Genomic DNA, 17,001 nt, shown 5'->3' with positions numbered 1-17,001 from the left:
GAAATCAATAAACCGAATGTCAGGATAAAAGACCAGCGACTACAGTGCAGTCTCTGTGGCCAGTGTCTGTGGACAATGCTCCTCCCCTAAGCGCCCCACCCCTACCTGAACACACACACACACACACACACACACACACACACACACACACACACACGCTTATCCACGGTGCGTATTTATCACTGTCTTTGTGATAGCTCACTTAGAGCCTCTTTAACTCTAAGAGCAGCCGTAATAATGAGCTGATTTATCACCGGTCAACAGAGAGCTGTCTCTCCCTCAGCAGCCCCGCATGCATTATTCACGCGGGGCCTCATCACCCCTCATCACGCCATGAGGAGAAAGCGCTTCTCATTCACGTCTGACTCGGGGGGGAAAAGTCAGACTGACAAAAAGATGCTCTCTCTTCGCTCCGGAAAAAAGAAAAAACTGTCCAGGTGTTTCTTTAGGTCTTCCCAGCATGAAGAAAAACTCCACCTCTTTTTTTACTTAGTGCTTCCCAGTGGGATTCCCAGAGTATCCCTGGACTTGGATGGTTTTCCCGATTCTTCCGCACAAGCTTAAACTCACAGGAGAATTGGCGAGGTGTTCAGGTTGAGTTACAGAATGCAAAGCACGGCTAGGAGTGGTGTTGGGAAACGCCGCATAGCACGAGGCGCCTAACGCCTAATGCTCACTGTCACAACCGTTCATTCATCAAAGATCGTTTAATTAAGAAATAGCGTGATTTAGTGTGCTGTTTCTAATGATAATCCATCATAAACGATTTCATACATTGCACAAAATCATCTATATAAACATCAACATAAATATATTTGGCCTTGGCAGAGTTATATTTACCCATGATTACTTGAGTTTTATGGCTTTACTTGTGTTTTGGTTTTACTTGCGTTTTATTACTCATGTTTTTTTAAATAGTCTAATTGAGCACTGCGACCGAAATGGATTTTTCCACCACAGGAAAGATTCCCGAATGACATACTACTCTGGAATATATTCCTGTTCGCGAGAAGAGGTTTTCTTCATGGCATACTGCATCCTGTCACGCAAAGGTGGCGGGAAGTCTTTCGCAAGGGTGCGGAACCTTCATACGTTCGTGTGAGCCTGCAGTATGCTTTCCGTTCGTCGCACACAGTATGCACTGAGTGCTGTATGCAGTTTGTAGGGTTAGTAGGCTATTTCAAACATAGTCAAAGTACGTACGCTTCAGACTTCCTACGCGCGCGCTGCCGACCCTGGAGAAGTCCTGGGAAAGGCTAGGCACGAGACCGTGGTGACGGCTCCCTTTTGACCTACCGCACTGGAAGCGCTGAGCTCTCTTCGCTAACTGAAGGTTTACGAGGAACTACACTTTTAAAAACGTTTTAACCAGGATGGATGTTCATCCGTCAAGAAACATCCTCACTGACAGAGCTCTCGCTAAACGGGCCGTTTAGCCCAGCGCGTGAGCACGCGCCTCCGTGTTGGGACTGCCTGCTGAAGTGAAACGCGGCTCCTCGCTGTCCAAGCTGACGACTCCTTTCCAAATATTAACCACATATTTTTTTCAAAGTGCGCGGTCTGGCCAATGGCGGCCTGGCTTCTGATTACAGCATAGCATTTCCAAAGTGACGACGGTTATGTAATAAAATACCTCAAACGGTAATTTGTACAATAAAGGGAGAGAAGAGGAGACGGACCGTGCCGTGTTAAGGCAGATGGTTTCATAGGTAATCATATTAGCCTGGCTATTTTTGCTTACTGTCTGGAACAGCTGTCATTTTCCCCTCTATAATATAATATAATCTAATTACAGAAAATGATGTTACTGTATAATAAGAAACTCAAGGAAATTGAATCAGGTTCCAGTGCTGCTTCTCCCTTGCCTTTAAATTACTTTTTCTAAATATTAAAACCCCTTCTGGGTAGCTTAAGAGTTAAGTCAATGCTGTAAACTAGAGTACATAACTTGGAAATAAAAGTTTGCGCTCTCTCGCTCCCCCCCCCCCCCCTCTCTCTCTCTCTCTCTCTCTCTGTGTGTGTGTGATCCTTTAGGTAGCTAAAGGATGAGAGGGCTCTCCATCACTACTGTCATGTAGCCCTACTTTGAGTATGTTCCCAAAATCCCTGGTTCGATAAACTTTGCACAGTTACATCACTTCAAAAGGCAACTCATTCTCTCTCTCTCTCTCTCTCTCTCTCTCTCTCTCTCTCTCTCACTATTAAGACAGTAGTCTCAGAAGTGCATTCTCATTCTCTCGCTTTCTCTCGTTCTTCCAAAGTTCCATGTGTTTCATCCTCGAGTGTACCCTGCTGTGCCCGTTCTTTGCCGTTACCGTGGAGACACTGAAACGCGATCGCGTTCCAGATGGAACAGCTGGCGGGTTGTTTTCCCGCCGAGTGGAGAGGAACCGTGAGCGCTTTTGAACTTCGACTCAGGGTCTCATGCGCCGCACCCTCGTCTGCATGTCTCCGCAACCTCGTCACACGTGCCTCACGCTCAGCTCCTGTTGCTTCTGATGTCGAGTTTCTTAGGGTTTTGTGTTTTGATAAGAGAGCCTTCATAGTCTCTCTCTCTCTCTCTCTCTCTCTCTCTCTCTCTCTCTCTCTCTCTCTCTCTCTCTCTCTCTCTCTCTTTTGCTTTAACACTTTACAACACTTTACGTCTCTTTGCATCACCACGTAGTCTTCAGAGCGTCTCCTAAAACTGACATTGAAACCTTGCCTCCCATAAATTATCATTACACAAAGGCAACAGCCACTCATCTTGCTGTCGTATATTATACAGCTGTGTAGTACACAGTCACCTAGAGCACAGCACCGTGTGTTACGGTGCAGTCACCTAGAGCACTGCACCGTGTGTTACGGTACACAGACACCTAGAGCACAGCACCGTGTGTTACGGTGCAGTCACCTAGAGTACAGCACCGTGTGTTACGGTACACAGACACCTAGAGCACAGCACCGTGTGTTACGGTACACAGACACCTAGAGCACAGCACCATGTGTTACGGTACACAGTCACCTAGAGCACAGCACCGTGTGTTGCGGTACACAGTCACCTAGAGCACAGCACCGTGTGTTGCGGTACACAGACAACTAGAGCACAGCACCGTGTGTTACGGTACACAGACACCTAGAGCACAGCACCGTGTGTTACGGTACACAGACACCTAGAGCACAGCACCGTGTGTTACGGTACACAGACACCTAGAGTACAGCACCGTGTGTTACGGTACACAGACACCTAGAGTACAGCACCGTGTGTTACGGTACACAGTCACCTAGAGCACAGCACCGTGTGTTGCGGTACACAGTCACCTAGAGCACAGCACCGTGTGTTGCGGTACACAGACAACTAGAGCACAGCACCGTGTGTTACGGTACACAGACACCTAGAGCACAGCACCGTGTGTTACGGTACACAGACACCTAGAGCACAGCACCGTGTGTTACGGTACACAGACACCTAGAGTACAGCACCGTGTGTTACGGTACACAGACACCTAGAGTACAGCACCGTGTGTTACGGTACACAGACACCTAGAGCACAGCACCATGTGTTACGGTGCACAGTCACCTAGAGTACAGCACCGTGTGTTACGGTACACAGACACCTAGAGCACAGCACCGTGTGTTACGGTACACAGACACCTAGAGCACAGCACCGTGTGTTACGGTACACAGACACCTAGAGCACAGCACCGTGTGTTACGGTACACAGTCACCTAGAGTACAGCACCGTGTGTTACGGTGCACAGTCACCTAGAGCACTGCACCGTGTGTTACGGTACACAGACACCTAGAGCACAGCACCGTGTGTTACGGTACACAGACACCTAGAGCACAGCACCGTGTGTTATGGTACACAGACACCTAGAGTACAGCACCGTGTGTTACGGTGCACAGTCACCTAGAGCACAGCACTGTGTGTTACGGTGCACAGTCACCTAGAGCACAGCACTGTGTGTTACGTTATACAGTCACCAGCCCTTAGAAACAGCATGGTTTGAATTGAGGTCCTTATCAGCTACACAAGTAAAGTACTTCTGAAGTTCTGGGTTTCACTTCTAGCTCATTTCCATAAAGCGGCTCATTCAAAATCCCAAACAGTGTTATGAATTTCATGCCTCAGCAAAACTGCAAACGTAAATGGGCATCCACTCTTCCCTTATCTGTGCCATATTAATAAGTGGGACTATTATGTATGCCCCATGCGCTGTTTATTTATCTCTCGCGGTGCCACAACTGCTCTCTCTAGCGGATGTCCACGGGCAGCTGTCTCTGGCGAGGTACGGACAAAGGCCGGATGCTCGCGAGCGTCTCCTGACCGGATGTGACCAAGCCTGGAGTTGGGGATGGATCACATCTGCCGTGCAGGGCCCTGGTTTTCACAGACGAAGCCAGTAAGAGTGAGTTCAACTGTGTGGATTTTAATCTAACATGGCTGGCTTTGCTGTGTAATACAGTAAGTCCTCCCGTCTGAGGATTCAAAGGCAGGGTTGAACACAGACGCTCGACTGCAGTGTTTGGCCCTGGCTGTTCCCAGCAGCGCACACACGGCTGCATTTATTAGTGTGTCATATGCTCCTGCTTGCAAGTACATGCAGGCAGATAACAGATGATCTGCGGATGCAGCTGCATGTGCCCACATTAGACACAAGAGCCTTCGCCATGCCTGATTATTGGGAACTGTAGCTTCTAAAGGGATTTGCTTCATTAGCAAGAGCAGTGATGTATACAAAACATTCACACTGCGGACTAACACTACTTTAACACTGGGTGTTGAATAAACATGGAGGACTAACACTACTTTAACACTAGGTGTTAACACTGAGGACTAACAATTCTTTAACACTTGTTGAATTAACACTAAGGATATATTTTAGCAGTAAAAACTAATCAGCCATCAGGTGATCCAGTACAGTCTCACATAAGCTTGGCCTGTCTCCAGCTGAGTCCAGTACAGTCTCACATTAGCATGGCCTGTCTCCAGCTGAGTCCAGTACAGTCTCACATTAGCATGGCCTGTCTCCAGCTGAGTCCCGTACAGTCTCACATTAGCATGGCCTGTCTCCAGCTGAGTCCAGTACAGTCTCACATTAGCATGGCCTGTCTCCAGCTGAGTCCAGTACAGTCTCACATTAGCTGAGTCACCGACACCGACAATGATGAACCAACAGCGTGTTCATGCATAATCTCCATGTCACTTAACTCTGTGTTATGTATATCTGCCTGTAGGTTAAGTCATTTACCAACTCAATAACCGAAGATGCAAACCATAATAACCATAACTCTGGCTGCCATACGGCATATTACATCACGCTGGAGGCAAAGTTTACTGACAAATGACTGTACAGTTAGACATTGGCTTCAGTGTTAGCACTATCTGGAAGCTGCCCGTTCCCGCGGTGACCATTCCACGGTCTCTCCGTAGTTCAGCTGGCGATTGTCTGGGTGCAGTAGTGCATGCCAGCACGGAACCACCAGGAGCCAAGAACACAACACTCATAAGGACACATCAAAACTTAATGGATGGCATGACCAGAATCCAGATTGCTGGCTTTGTGTGTGTGTGTGTGTGTGTGTGTGTGTGTGTGTGTGTGTGTGTGTGAATAGATTGTCTTTGCCTGTTTAAGTGAGTGAGGGTCAAGAATTCTGACCTGCCTTTAAACTGGCCACGATACCCAAATGTCTCAGAGAGGGAAAACAGCAAGGCTTAACTGCAGCCGTGCAGCTCGGAGGCTCGTGGCCGTGCTAATGCATGCGTGCTCATTCCTCACGGCCTTCAGGGCTGTCAGCTCAATGCCAGCTCGCTGACAGGACTGGCATTTAGTGGGCAGCGGCATGGAGATGAGGTGAGGTGACGGACCTTGGCAGCTCTTTAGCCTTGATTTCCAGAATAACAGTTTCTCTCTGGCAATAGCATTTCAAATGTTAAAAAGTAGAGTAATGTTACATTCGAGAATGTGTGTGTGTGTGTATGTGTGTATGTATCTATATATATATATATATATAAAACACTTCATACTGAACACAAGATCAATTGGATCTATGAATAATACCTAGTTACTGCCATCAGGCAGGGATCTACCACACCCGGCAGGACCCCAGATGCAGGCTGTGCAAAGACGCCTCTGAGACAAATGAGCACTTAACAGCAGGATGCAAGATGCCAGCAGGCAGAGCGCACATGGAACACCTTAACCAAGTAGCTGGTATATTAGACAGAAACATCTGTGCTGAGTACAGGCTGGAAGTTCCATGGTCAAAGAAGGATACAACCCCTAAGGTGATGGCGAGTGACCGAGCTAAGATCCTGTGGGACTTCCATATACAGACAGACAAGAAGGTAACGGCTAACCAACCGGACATAGTGATGGTGGACAAACAGCTGAAGAGGGCCATAGTGATAGATGTGGTGATCCAGAGTGATTGGAACATCAGGAAAAAGGAACGCGAAAAGCTCGAGAAATACCAAGGGCTGAGAGAAGAGCTAGAAAAGATGTGGGGGTGAAGGCAACTGTGGTTCCCATGGTAACCAGAGCACTAGGGGCTGTGACCCCCAAACTGGGAGAATGGCTCCAACAGATCCCAGGAACAGCATCTGAGATCTCCGTCCAGAAGAGTGCAGTACTGGGAACAGCTACAAAGGCCTCTGGTAGCTTGAAGGAAAAAGAGACCCAGCCAAAGGGCAAGTGGAGAATTTTTTATAATATGTATATAACATTCCCCACACCATTACTCTGCCTCTACCTGCCTGAACTGTTGACACCTGACAAATTCTGACCCTCTCAGTGTGGTGCAACAGAAATCTGGATTCATCTGACAAAGCCATGCTTTTCCAATGGGATCTAATTCTTGCCCACTGGTCTTGCCGTTCTGATTCCCTCAGACTGCAATGGCTCTCAAACGGGTCCTTTATAACACAAATGAAGGTGAGCCAGGAGATGCTGGTAACAGATTTATTCCCAAACTGCCCATTATGCTGAGAGGAACAAAACTTGTGCATTTGTGGAGGGGCGAGTTAAAGGATGCGCAGGGTTTCAGAGCGCGGATTACCGAGGCGCTACACGCTGTGCATCTGCAGACAGGTCGGAAAAATGGTCAATTCACCCAGGAGTCTGAACACATGGTCAGTGGTTTGGGCTCCCAGTGGAGAACTGTTTTATAGTGCAAACTAGCTGCTTATTATCTGACAAAGAACAGGAATAATCAAACAAACAAATAAATAAATACATGTAAAAATATCACAGTAACTGAACAAACCCCCCAAAAAGGTTTTGAGTGAGGATCAGAAACAGGAAGTGTTCATGACAAAGGCAATCCCTTTTCAGGTGGTATTTTGCCATGGCACCACACTCTCTAATAACAGGAACTGGCGGTCTCTCTCTCCTGTCTGAGGGGGCTCAACAAATCCCTCCGATGTGCAGGGCTTAACGCAACAGTCTGCCCATGCTGGGGCCATACACCCCTCCGGCAGTCCTCTCCAAATCTGTTCCCTCCATGCTGATGGGAAGAAAGACAGTCGCTCGCCCCAGAACCCCCGACTTCCCGAGCATGATATCCCGATCGTCTGAATCAACCCAGCTCTGCCAGGATGGCAGGGTTGGTGAACAAACAATGTCACACTCTAAACTGGTTTTCTTTCTGCAGAGAGACATGGTAACTTTAATTTTTTCCTGAACATCGGGTGCGCTGGGATCTGCGGTACAGTGCGGCTTTATAAGAACACTCTTTAGATTTAGGCCTAAGACCTTTGTTGAATTCCGGGCTTTTCCGTTTTAACTGTGCCCGCGTAGGCAGAACACAGACCGTGTCATTCCAGGACAGCCAGACAAAAAAAATGTGTGTCTGCAAGTGTACAGAGGACTGTTAAGCAGCGTACCCTGTAACCAAGATCGCTCGTCTTAAGTTCATCTCATCAACCAAACTTAAGGTCTTTCTAGAGAGAAACCAGATTATTTCACTGATCTTACGTTAACTTTTTTTCTTAATCACAAATTATTGTTGTCCTTGTAACCACTTCAGTAATTCCCATAGCATTATTATTGACAGAAGTCCAGGTATTGTACAAGTGATACAAGTCAATCCATTCGCTGTGTGCCATGAGTTGATGTCAACAATACAGCTTTTCAAAATCACAGTAGCTTGTAATCCTTAATTCTCTCTGCATTGTTCCAATAGAGTACGAAACGTCTGTCTGGGGGAAACCAGCATTAGTTTGTAAAATAGAATAAAATAGAACCACCGGCATTTGAATGCAAATGAATGTAAATTATAGACCTGCTGTGAAATTCAAATGTATGCAGGGGAAGGACAGAAAAGCTGCCAGTCACTCAGTTGGCACGCATCTTACAGAACTCCGTGGAGCCGGTCGGACTCTGTCACAACTATTTCAACTTTCTTAATATGAAGTACATTTTGCGATTGTACCGCCCACCTGCGCAAAAATTTGAGCGCGAGCGCTTCGGCCTTGCCGGATTTGATTTTCCCTCCAAGCCCCACCTCACGCTTCGTGAGCCTGGGTTGACACGCTGCACATTCATATGACTGCACAGCCCGGAAGCTTTTTCGTACTACTACTGCGTTAAGTTTTCTGGCGAAAGTATGATGTCCAAAGACCTTGGGAAATGCACCGGCTTTGTGAATGGCCTAGCAGTGTAACACATAATCACAGGTACAGTGAAGCACTTGGTAAGCACAGTGTCTGTCCAGGCTCTTATGTCTGGAAGGACTCAGAATCAGGACGTTCACAGCACGCGCTAAACTACCATCACTGGAAGGATGGACCTAACAGAGAGGACTCAGACTATCTCAGTCTCTCTCTCACACACACACACACACACACACACACACACACACACACACACACAGACACACACGTAGCTAGAATATAATTGCATTTTCCTCCTGTTATCTAAACAGCCCTAGCAAAAAGTTGGAAATACAAAGCGTCCTGTGGCTTTAAAAATATTAAACATTTGTGTGCCAACACAATAGTCTATGCAGTAATACCAAAGTCTATCTTCATTTAGTGTGTTTGTTTTGTTGCTTTGTTGTGTCTGAGTCAGCCCGGTGCAGCTGAAGACAGTCTACAGTGTCTGAGCCAGCTGAAGACGGTCTACGGTGAACACCGTGAGCATCCGTGTAACGGCAGGTGGAGGAATGACTGACATTCCACCATCCCTTTTCCTACACCTAGACCTCCATGTCGCCAAGGCGTCAGGAGTTTGCTACATCCTGGAAAGGGCAGGGTTCAAAGGTGAAAGGTCAGGGAGGAGGAGGAGGAGGAGGCACCACTCGGAATGCGTGGTCTTGACTGTTTGTGCCGGCCGCTCAGGCAGGGACTTTGGGAATTTACAGGAATTGTAAATGAGGGAGGAGTGTAGCGGACTGGCCCGGAGTCTTTCAGAACCAGACTGCACATCTAAGTGTGTAGACTCACAAGAAGCACGAACATTCGCCTTTGTCCTCAGCGTAGTGTTTAATAGACAACATGAACTTAATAGTAATATACGGTGCTTGCTGCTGCGCAAATAATATTCCCGTCAATGTGTTGAAAAAAGGCATTTGATTGGCCAGATGAATGGCTATAGACAGAATACCCACAGGAGTGAGACAAGGCAAAAATTAGCTTCATAAGACAAACCAGTGGCCTGAATCGCTGAGAAATGGCATGTTTATGGAAGTCGGATTTCTCAGCCAAACTCCTAAAGTTTTAGTGGACATTTAAAGCGCATGTCATTTATTTCCTTTAGCCCGTCTGGGAGCACGGCCGGCCCACTGCTCTGGCCGAGCGCAGCGGAGCTGTAAAGCTCTAGAAACGGCCCAACCCCTCACACGTATCAGTTTCATAGCGCGTGACTGCAGTTTACGGATCGATATCCCTCTGTCCATGGGGAAACCCTCTGGCTCCAGACCGAAATAAAGCAGTGAGCGGTCTGCACCCCTGAACCTCGCCTTCTTCTGACAAAGTCATTTTTCCTCACTGCCACTTGAGGCTTCTAGTGAAGGTTCTTTTTGTTGAAGAACAGAAAACGCACACACGTGCACGCACACACACACACCCATCCCACACGCATGCTCATGCACCCCCCCGCCCCACCAACACACATATGCATGTGCACAAACACACACACACACACACACACACACACACACACACATGCACAGAGAGCTTGCAGGCACTATTAGACCCCAAAACTCCAGGACATGCTAAGCTGAACCTGTTAGCAAAGTGAGGTGCCTATCTTGGCACAGTCTGGGCTGGCTGTCACATATCTTAGTGAAAAGTCAAGGTAACTATGGACACTGTGCTTGTAAAGTGGATCAGGGCATCCTTTGTCTAAGACACTGAAATGACACCTTCCTCTTACACAATTCTTTTCACACTTGTTCCTAACAGGATTTACAATGTCTAACACAAGCCCACAGACCACTAGAATGTGTCTGCAATCAATCCACTTCAAACCACTCGATGAAACGCTGATGAAACATTAAATCCGCCATCTAGGGGAAAAGCTTTTTAAGGTGTCACCACCCTTGATCCGTACTCCTATGGACTCCACACCAGGTGCACGCTTCCGTTTAATCTCCGGCCAAAGTCACGGCGTAACGGAGCTCAGTGCTCCCCTCTCCCTGCGCTGTTTCAGGTGAGACCTGTTCCACAGTCTCCCCACACCTCTCCCCTTCATTCATCATCCCTCGTTCCCCCTCGGCGAGTCCCTGCTCTCCTCCCTCTGTCACTCTCTTTCTCCATGCCATTTCTCTTTCTCTTCGCTCTTCTTGCTCTTCCAAGTCCTCCCTCACTCATAATTCCCCCCCATCACGCACAAGACTTGGGGAACGTGTTCGACTTGGGCCCACCTGTCTGCGAACCCGTTCCGTCTCGGCTTGCAGCCGTGCACCCCGCCTCCGCCGCCACCTGTTTGGGAGATCAGCATCAGTCGGCCACTCCACTGGTGCGCTCCTTTATCCTCCTGTCAGCTAACTTGACAGCTTGTTATCGCCCCCTGTGGCAGGAGGCCTTCATCTCTTTTGTTCGTGTGGAGGAGGCGTGACCCGTAGATCAGCAGAGTGAAGTCTTCAAGCACAGCTACTAGTCTTGTCATACGTACACTGGGCTCACTGGGAATTATATATATGGCCGAATAATAAACATTTCTCTTCTTTTATATTTAGAAATACTTCTGTGTTTGGTCACATGACTTGGCACGTTGGAATGTTGGATCTATGAATAAAACCTAGTTACTGCCATCAAGAACTATTTCATACCTTCTAATTTCTCAGCATTTTTATCAACTTTAAACAGAAATTCCTACTTGCTTTGATGTCCCTCCCCCCCCCAGCAGATTAGCAGTCGTTCCACTGCCTGGTATCACTCTCTTATTATACTGTGGGACTGTGAGCCGCCGACAGTCTCTCCCTCAGGATGGTGTGCACTGATCCGAGTTAGGAATCTAAGACATTAATTAGGCCTTGTTGGAGAGAAAAGGAGAAAAATCTGCCAAACAGACTAACAGAAGAAAACAAACCCGAACTCCTCCCACCTGCTGACTCCAGTTATTTATAGAACACGCACGCTGCATTAGTAAATAGGTGCAATCTGGATTCCGGCCTTTTGGGACACGGATTTAATTAAACAAATGTACGTGCGTATAATCTAAGCGTCCGATTTATTTCCCAAGTCTTTGCTGCTTGAAGTTGTTTAAGGTTGCGGACTGCCCTCCCCTGCAGTGCTGACAAAATGGGATTATCCTGGACCAAGATGGGTCTTGTGCCCTCTTCTCATCATGCCTTTCGTCTTCACAGAGATGCTAACAGTAACTATGAGAAAGTGCGCGCTCAGGAGAAGCCTTAGCAACAGGCAGCCACCGCAACAAAACACAGGCGAACTGACGTACACAGACGACAGACACCCCGGCAGTGCTGAGTCACAGAGTTTTGGCAAGGGGCAGTTGGGGGGTGGGTCATTTTTATTACAGTTTTAAGATTTAGGACAGTAGTCTCAGTGTCCAAACAACCAGAGGCCGAGTCAGCAGGACAGTGTAAAGACCACTAATATGACCCATCACAGGACAGTGTAATGACCACTAATATGACCCATCACAGGACAGTGTATAGACCACTAATATGACCCATCACAGGACAGTGTAAAGACCACTAATATGACCCATCACAGGACAGTGTATAGACCACTAATATGACCCATCACAGGACAGTGTATAGACCACTAATATGACCCATCACAGGACAGTGTATAGACCACTAATATGACCCATCACAGGACAGTGTATAGACCACTAATATGACCCATCACAGGACAGTGTAAAGACCACTAATATGACCCATCACAGGACAGTGTATAGACCACTAATATGACCCATCACAGGACAGTGTATAGACCACTAATATGACCCATCACAGGACAGTGTATAGACCACTAATATGACCCATCACAGGACAGTGTATAGACCACTAATATGACCCATCACAGGACAGTGTATAGACCACTAATATGACCCATCACAGGACAGTGTATAGACCACTAATATGACCCATCACAGGACAGTGTATAGACCACTAATATGACCCATCACATTATTGTCTGAGCTGCAAGAATTTCTACTTCACCTGCACACTGATCTCAGTTGTTTAGTTATTTGGATTTTCCAGCTGTTGATGCAGCAGTTTTCTTCCCACCCATTTATTTGTACACCAGTTCTGATGTCACTCACATTTATACAGCAGTTCTGATGCTGCTGTTATTAGCACACTGGAGCTGTAGTCTGCCAGTTTAAAAAAATCCAGGTATGAACTGTGCTGCTTTTTCAGTTTCACATTGCATTACCGGACAACAGTGTCCATACCACACTCAAAAATCAACTCGTTTTCAGTATGGATTATGATACACCAAAGAACTTCAGAGGGGAAGCACAAAAGTGTGACTGAGTATGTAAAAGAGGGAAAGCCTGTAAAATGTTGTTTGTTCATGACTTTGGCTCTGAGCTGGTCTGGCCGACTGTGACCCTGAGCCGGTCTGGCCGACTGTGACTCTGAGCCGATATGGCCCACTGTGACTCTGAGCTGGTCTGGCCGACTGTGACCCTGAGCCGGTCTGGCGGACTGTGAATCTGAGCCGATATGGCCCACTGTGACTCTGAGCTGGTCTGGCCGACTGTGACCCTGAGCCGGTCTGGCGGACTGTGAATCTGAGCCGATATGGCCCACTGTGACTCTGAGCTGGTCTGGCCGACTGTGACTCTGAGCCGGTCTGGCGGACTGTGACTCTGAGCCGATATGGCCCACTGTGACTCTGAGCTGGTCTGGCCGACTGTGACTCTGAGCCGGTCTGGCGGACTGTGACTCTGAGCCGATATGGCCCACTGTGACTCTGAGCTGGTCTGGCCGACTGTGACTCTGAGCCGGTCTGGCGGACTGTGACTCTGAGCCGATATGGCCCACTGTGACTCTGAGCTGGTCTGCTTGACTCTGGCACCCAGACGAATTCTGCCACGATGCTATCCCACTACACACAGTATGGGGGCGCCAGTGTTGACGTGGTGAGGAGATTACATATACCCTCCCCGAATGTTCACTGGCTGCTGAGGAGATGGTCAAAACTTGTTTACCCTCTTCTCTAGCTGCTGTTCCTGCTTTGATTGTTTTTACAGTGCTAAAAGGGTATTCATATTCTCTTTGAAAGATGTCCTGTTTTATTTATATAAGAAATAAATAAATAAATTGATTGATTTTTGCCCCCTGAAGGAGCCAACTGAGTTCTTGGGTGGCTCATGATTTCACATTCTAAGTGTTAAGAGTCCACTGTATATGCAACCTGTCAGAAAGATGGAGATAGGTGGAGACAACCTGTGAGGGTGGGGCTCTGACACCCTGTGAGGAGTGAGGGCTCTAACACCCTGTGAGGGTGGGGCTCTGACACCCTGTGAGGGTGGGGCTCTGACACCCTGTTAGGGGTGGGGTGGAGTAGAGAAGCTTGTTAACACTTTATTGAGTAGACTGTAAGTAAAGAATCAGGTCTGTTGGTGTGATTGACAGTTTTCTCTGTTCGTTTACGTGGTGTTTGGAAGTGGGTTTTAGGTGCATGTCTCTGTTCTGGTGGTCAGTTATGAACCACTTCAAGCACACAAAACAACCAGCCTCCAGCAAGATAAAATGAGTCAGCTGTAGTTGAGACTGAGAAAGCACTACGAGGAACCAGCCACAGAGGGAGAGAGAGAGAGAGAGAGAGAGAGAGAGGGAGGAAGTTGTAGTTATGGCTATTCTCACTGCTCTGATGACTCAGAAGTTTGTTTGTGTGAGGGTGTTTACATTCATACATCATTAAGCTACACATTTCCCACCCCAAATTCCCCGCCCCCAACCCCCGGGGTAATTCCCCATAGAGGAATGACAGGATTTGTTCGGATGTGGCCCGCAGCTGGAGCTGGGAGCTGGGAGCGGTGCTGTTCTGGTACAGCCAGGCGTACACTGAACGGGCCGCTGCTCACTGGGGCCTCATCACAGCCTTCAAAGGCTCTGGGAGGAGCTCACAGCATGGAGCCATCACAGCTGGGCCCTGCTCACAGGTGCCAGCCCGGCACAGGCAGCCAGTGCCATCTATGGGCTTCTCAGCACCACCCACACCCTCTATACTACCAACACACTCTACACCACCCACACCCTCTATACTATCAACACACTCTACACCACCCACACCCTCTATACTACCAACACACTCTACACCACCCACACCCTCTACACCCCAACACACTCTACACCACCCACACCCTCTATACTACCAACACACTCTACACCACCCACACCCTCTACACCCCCCACACCACCCACATCACACACATCCTCTACACCACCCACACCCTCTACACCCAACACACTCTACACCACCCACATCACCCACACCCTCTACACCAACACACTCTACACCATCCACATCACCCACACCCTCTAGACCTCTACACCACCCACGCCCTCTACATCACCCATACTACCTACATCATACACACACTCTACACCACCCACATCACCCACACCCTCTACACTACCAACACCCTCTACACCACCCACACCACCCACAACCTCTACACCCCCCACACCCTCAATACCCCCCACACCACCCACATCACTAACTTCTACACCACCCACACCCTCTACACCACCCACATCACCCACACCCTCTACAACTCACACCACCCACACCCTCTACCCCCCACACAACCCGCACCACACACATCCTCTACACCCAACACCCTCCACACCACCCACACCCTCAGAGATGGAGGGATGGTGGAGTGGCTTCTTCCTCTTGTCTCTTCTTTCTTTCTTTTTCTCTCACTCTTTTATGACACTTTTTATCTGTTGTATTGCTCTCCCTCATTCACACTAGCAGTCTGCAGCACATTCTACAGGGATGAAATGGGTCATCAGAGATACTGCTCTTGTTGTTTTGTTGTTTGTCCCTCCATCTCTCTACCCTGTATCACTCTTTCCCTCTACCCTGTATCACTCTCTTTCCCTCTACCCCGTATCACTCTCTTTCTCTCTATCCCGTATCACTCTCTTTCTCTCTACCCTGTATCACTCTCTTTCTCTCTACCCCATATCACTCTTTTTCTCTCTACCCCGTATCACTCTCTTTCCCTCTACCCCGTATCACTCTCTTTCTCTCTATCCCGTATCACTCTCTTTCTCTCTACCCTGTATCACTCTCTTTCTCTCTACCCCATATCACTCTTTTTCTCTCTACCCCGTATCACTCTTTCCCTCTACCCCGTATCACTCTCTTTCCCTCTACCCTGTATCACTCTCTTTCCCTCTACCCCGTATCACTCTCTTTCTCTCTATCCCGTATCACTCTCTTTCTCTCTACCCTGTATCACTCTTTCTCTCTACCCTGTATCACTCTCTTTCCCTCTACCCTGTATCACTCTCTTTCCCTCTACCCCGTATCACTCTCTTTCTCTCTACCCCTTATCACTCTTTTTCTCTCTACCCCGTATCACTCTCTTTCCCTCTACCCCGTATTACTCTCTTTCTCTCTACCCTGTATCACTCTCTTTCTCTCTATCCCGTATCACTCTTTTTCTCTCTACCCCGTATCACTCTCTTTTCCTCTACCCAGTATCACTCTCTTTCCCTCTACCCCGTATCACTCTCTTTCTCTTTACCCCGTATCACTCTCTTTCTCTCTACCACGTTCTCTCGCACCCTTTTCTGCTGTTAACAGTAGACCCCCGTGTCTCACAGCTCCTCACGGCCATGCAGGTGCGAGTGCAACAGCTTCAGTAGCTGACCTGAAGTCTTTCTGTCTTTTGTCTACATGATGAGAGAGAGCGAGAGAGGGAGAGAGAGAGAGAGAGAGAGAGAGAGAGAGAGGACGAGGGAGAGAAGGATGCGTGGAGAGGAGTGGAAGAGAGATGGATAGCTGGGTGTAGTCTCAGCTCTGCACTAATGTGATTTGAAGCTCTGTTCTCTCTTTGCTCTGTTCTTCAGGTGCAGTGCCCCCCACCACCACCCGACCCCCACCCAACCCCCACCTCCACTTCAACACAAACTGGAAACTTCAGCACGAGCACATAGTCTCTGTACTCAGGCCCTATTTGTACAAACCTTTAATATGGTGCACTGTGCTACAAACAAAAGACAGACAGGTCGTTTTTCAGTAGACCCCGTCTTCACGGAGGATGGAGACATTCAATCAGAAAGCTGATAAAGTAGCCCGGCGTGGCTAATGTGTCCACCGTGGGACATGCATCTGCTTGGTGGGCTCCATTAGGTGCGATGGCTTTTTAACAAGGGGCATTTTGTGGATGGCAGGCTTCTATTTTAACTGCCTACAGGAAGTGACGGGGCGTTTCCGTGCTGTAGTGGTGCTGTTGAGTGAAGAGTCACTGCGGCCCGAACACAAGCGGCCCTTTGTGAGACGGGCTCGGCGCCGCCAGGCTGAAGGGTAAGAATAGCCCTCTGTAAAGGCAGGATGCCCTTTCTGGCTGGATCGGG

The 17,001-nt window shown here is 48.2% G+C and overlaps 1 protein-coding gene across 11 annotated transcripts in view; it reads right to left on the bottom strand.

The window, feature by feature from the left end:
* The window catches only part of chst8 (carbohydrate (N-acetylgalactosamine 4-0) sulfotransferase 8), a 139,371-nt gene that overhangs the window by 81,084 nt on the left and 41,286 nt on the right, over window positions 1–17,001 (bottom strand). Inside the window, exon 1 of one of the 11 annotated variants that reach the window (XM_081716186.1) lies at window positions 1,204–1,972. The exons of the other annotated variants lie outside the window; for them this stretch is intronic. The gene's annotated coding sequence lies outside the window, so the exon portion shown is untranslated. Of the gene's footprint in view, window positions 1–1,203; window positions 1,973–17,001 lie in introns of those variants that run through there. 11 annotated transcript variants of the gene reach the window in all.

Source organism: Electrophorus electricus, chromosome 6, assembly GCF_041902795.1.
Source record: "Electrophorus electricus isolate QZ-2024a chromosome 6, ASM4190279v1, whole genome shotgun sequence".
In the NCBI taxonomy this organism is placed as follows: Eukaryota; Metazoa; Chordata; class Actinopteri; order Gymnotiformes; family Gymnotidae; genus Electrophorus; species Electrophorus electricus.
The sequence above is the reverse complement of the archived record's forward strand: the minus strand, read 5'-3'. Positions and strand labels throughout refer to the sequence as shown.